The sequence below is a fragment of the Scedosporium apiospermum genome (assembly GCF_000732125.1).
Source record: "Scedosporium apiospermum strain IHEM 14462 chromosome Unknown SEQ_SAPIO_0134, whole genome shotgun sequence".
Taxonomy (NCBI): domain Eukaryota; kingdom Fungi; phylum Ascomycota; class Sordariomycetes; order Microascales; family Microascaceae; genus Scedosporium; species Scedosporium apiospermum.
Window position 1 is genome coordinate 15,165 of NW_015971835.1, and position 4,953 is coordinate 20,117.

A 4,953-nucleotide genomic window follows, 5' to 3' on the forward strand; every position below is an offset into this window, starting at 1 on the left:
AATATCTATAGTAATATTAATATTATTATTATTAGCTTACTTAATAGCCTTATCTTTAACTTTACTAGGAAAGTAAGTTAAATACTTTACTTCTAACTTCTTAATCTTATTATTTATAAAGTTAATTAGCTTATATATAATATATATAATATATAAAATAAAGATAATTTTCTTAGCTAGTAAGATATTATACTAATTAGCTTTCTTATTACTTTTTTAAGTAATTATTTTATCTAATACTTAATTAACTTTTTAATATATAATATAGCCTACTTAGCTAATAGTAGCTATCTATTCTTTATAGATATTATTAACTACTTTAAGTACTACCTTATATTTAGCTTTATAGCCTTTATTATTATAAACTTAATAAATATATATTATTATATTAGCTTTACTAATATATTCCTTCCTAGCTTAATAATATTAGCTTAATATCTTCTTAACTATTATTAGCTAAATTACTATCTAGTTTACTTATAATATTAATAATAGTTTAGATTATAATTACTTAACTTAAGTTACTTTAGGTATATATATTATTATATTTAAATAAAAAAATTAATTAACTTATTAAAAAACTATTTTTCTATTAAAATAGAAACCAGCCTAGAACCAAGAAACCAGCCTGGAACCAAGAAACCAGCCTGGAACTAAGAAACCAGCCTACAACCAAGAAACCAGCCTGCAACCAAGAAACCAGCCTGGAACTAAGAAACNAGAACCCGAAAAGTTAAAAATAAGTTTCTAGGTTTCTAGAAACTGGAAAACTAAAAATAAGCTTCCGGGCTTCCGGGACTGAAAAATAGGTTCTAGAAATAACTTTCGGAATTCCGAGAAACTAAAACTAGGAAGGCGGAAGGCATGTAAGAAGTAACTAGGTCACTTTTCAACCTAAAGGAGGAAGAAAGATAATTATATATAGACCTAGATTCCTCTCTCTCTTTCCAGGAAAAAGAATAAGAAGAACAAGGACTTCCTTATATACAATTCTAATACAATAACTATTTTTATATAATTATTTTTACTTTTAACTTCTTTATTCCCTTAAAATTCTAATAATTTTATAACTATTATTTTTTAATTTTTAAAACTTTTATAACCTTAATATAAACTTCTTTATTAACTTATTAAATCTAAATTTTAATTTTCTTACTAATTTACTAAAGTTAAATATTAACCTTTTTACTAACTTTATTTACTATTTTACTATTATTATTATATTACTAAATATATCTAGTAATAAGTAAGCTATATAGCTTACTAGCTTTATTAATTACTACTTTTATTCTTATATACTATCTATTATATTATGAATCTTACTTACTCTTTTCTTTAATAATTATATATAATATATTACTATAGCCTTTTAACTAGCTTTTTATTTTCCTTTCTATTAATAAGTAAAATACTAATTTTATTATTTATTATTTTTATTTTTATTTTTATTATTTACTATCCTCTTTCTTATATATTTACTATATAAAATATATTTTTCTTTTAGTATTTAATTAATTATCTTTTATAGTTATTTTCTATATTTATAGTTTACTTTAAAAACTACTATTTACTAGTAAGTAAGCTAGCTATTACTATTACTAACTTTCTAGTAAATAGTAAGTAAATACTATCTCTATAGCTTAGTAATCTATTACTTATTTAACTTTAATCTTTAATTATTATTTTAGCTAATATTCTTTCTTTTCTTATTATAAACTTTAATAGCTTATATATTATTATTACTAGTTTAATAATAACTAATAAATTACTTAAATAATATTTCTAATATAAAAAAAATTTTATAAATAAAGTAAATATTATTAATTATATTAATACTATTTATTTTAATAAAAACTATAATAAAAAGCTTAATAATATATTTAATATTATTAAAATAATTTATAAGAAACCTTTATAACCTTAATAGATTATATACTAAATTCCTTAGTTAAGTAAGTAAGCTATTAAAAAAGTAAAATTATTACTTTCTTATTTAGTAAGTAAGTAAGAGATTACTTACTTTTATATATAATAATATAAAATTACTATTTAACTTATAATTATATATTATTTAAGATAATATAATAATAATACTTAATAATATTATACCCTATTTAGAAGATTACTAATATCTTTATTAGCTTATTTACTTATACTTTTATAAATATATATATAAATTAAAATTAAAAAGAAATATTACTTATAATCTATCTCTTATTTATTTTTATACTATAATACTATTATCTCTTACTATTTACTACCTATTCTTAAGATAATATTTTATTACCTTCTATATAGTAGAGCTAAGGCTCTTTTAAGTTAAGTATAGTTATTTATTAAGTATTTAAGAAATTAAAATTAATAGCTAGGTAGTAGGGGGTATTATTTAAAGTACTAGCTAGGTAATAGAAGGTATTATTTAAATTACTAATTAGATAATAAAGATAATTATTTATATCTTTACTATATAATTATTATTAAATAACTATAATATTATCTTAATAATATTAAGTTTACTTTTAATAATTTTAATTTACTTAAAAAATTAATTAAAATATTTATTAATATAATTATTAATTATCTTAGTTTATATATTAAAAAGTAAGTTATCTTTAGCTATTAATTTATTAATCTATTTATTAATTTACTAGATTACTTTAACTAATAAGTTATAATTATTATTTTTATATAAGTTATTAAATAAATAATTAATTTATTTACTTTTAGTAATTATAATACTTTTCTCTTTATTATTAATATCTATTATATTACTTACTTCCTTAATTTCTACTACTTTATTAGCCTTATAGGCTTTATTACTCTTTACTCTATTTAGAAAGTAAGTAAGCTATTTAATATCTAACTTATTAATCTTATTAATTATTAATTCTATTAGTTTATAATTAATTTAAATAATATATAAACTAAATATAAAAACTTTAGTAAGAAGATAATATTCTTAGTTAACTTCTTTTTTAGCCTTAGTTACTTTTATATTTTAGAAAACCTTATTAACTACTTAATATATTATATTATTAGCTTAGCTAATATTAACTATTCTTTTCTTATAAATTATTTTAATAATATTAAATATATTATTAAGCTTTTTATTATAATCTTTATTAAAGTAGATAATATTAATATAATTAATAATATTTACTTTATTTATAAATCCCTTTTTATATTAGAAATATTATTTAAGTAATTTATTAATTATTATTAAGCTAATAATAATAGTATATAAGCTATTAAAGTTTATAATAAAGGAAAAAAAAATATTAGCTAGGATAGTAATTAAGGATTAAGGTTAAGTAAATAATAAGTTACTAAGCTATAAAGGTAATATTTACTTACTACCTACTAAAAAATTAGTAATAGTAATAGCTAGCTTACTTACTAGTAAATAATAGTTTTTAAAGTAAATTATAGATATAGAAAATAGCTATAAAAGGTAATTAATTAAATATTAAAAGAAAAATATATTTTATATAATAAGTAAATATATAAAAAAGGGGATAGTAAATAATAAAAATAGAAATAAAAATAGTAAATAATAAAATTAATATTTTATTTATTAATAAAAAGAAAAATAAAAAACTAACTAAAAAGCTATAATAATATATTATATATAATTATTAAGGAAAAGAGTAAGTAAGGTTAGTAATATAATAGGTAATATATAGAGATAGGGGTAGTAATTAATAAAACTAATAAGCTATATAATTTATTTACTATTAAATATATCTAATAGTATAATAATAATAGTAAAGTAATAAGTAAAGTTAATAAGAAAATTAATATTTAGCTTTAGTAAATTAATAAAAAGATTAGAATTTAGATTTAGTAAATTAATAAGAAAGCTTATTATTATTAATATAATTATTTATTATAGGATTTATATATATTAGCTTACTAATTTACTAAATATAATTCTAGATTACTTTTTTCTTTATTAAGTTATTATTTATTACTATATCTTTACTAGTTAATAGTTACTATATATTATTATATTTTTCTTTTATTAATATTTTTTACTAATATTATTCTTTATTTACTTCTTTACTTATATTTATTATATTTATAGTTACTAGCTTTCTTATTTAGATCTCTATTCTACTTACTTTAGCTACTAGCTCTTTAGTTTACTTACTTACTTTAATAATAAGATTTAGTAGTTTTTCTTCTAAGCTTTATAATAATAATATTAGCCTTAGTTATCTTTCTTTCTTACTACCCTTAATATTATTATTTTTACTTTTAATTACTTACTTATTATTAGAATATTTTACTAAGTTTTAGATATTTATATTAGCTAGGTAGTCTACTATCTTATTTAGAAGATTTCTTTTTTATTAGTAAATAATCTCTTTATTTAAGATTATTTATTTAAAATCTTATTTTTACTTTATCTAATTTACTTAAGATATTTTAATATCTAGCTTATTAAGTATAGTTTTATAGTAAGTAGTAACTATTATATTAGCTATTTATAGTTTCTAATTACTAATTATATTCTAATAAGTTTAGCTTATATTTATAGTAGTCTATTACTTATATTTTAATATCTTTATATAATATTTAACCTTTTTTACTATCCTTTTTAAAATTAATTATTAACTTTTATTATAATAGCTATTTTTATAATAATAATATTATTAATACTAGGAGGGGCTCTACTAGTTATAGTAGATATAGAGGTCTTAATAATTATAAGTTATATATTAGTAATTTATAATAGTAAAAAGTTAATTTTCTTTTCTAGAAGGTATATACTAGGAATACTTTTTATATATACTAGTTATATTTAGGGGAGTTTTACTTTTAATTAGAACTAGTAGTAATTAGTTTTAGTAAGTATTAGATTTAAAAGTTATTAATTTTACTTCTTATTACTTTTTATTTATATAATAAGTACTTCCTTCTTTTCTTTATAAGTTATTATTATTAATAACT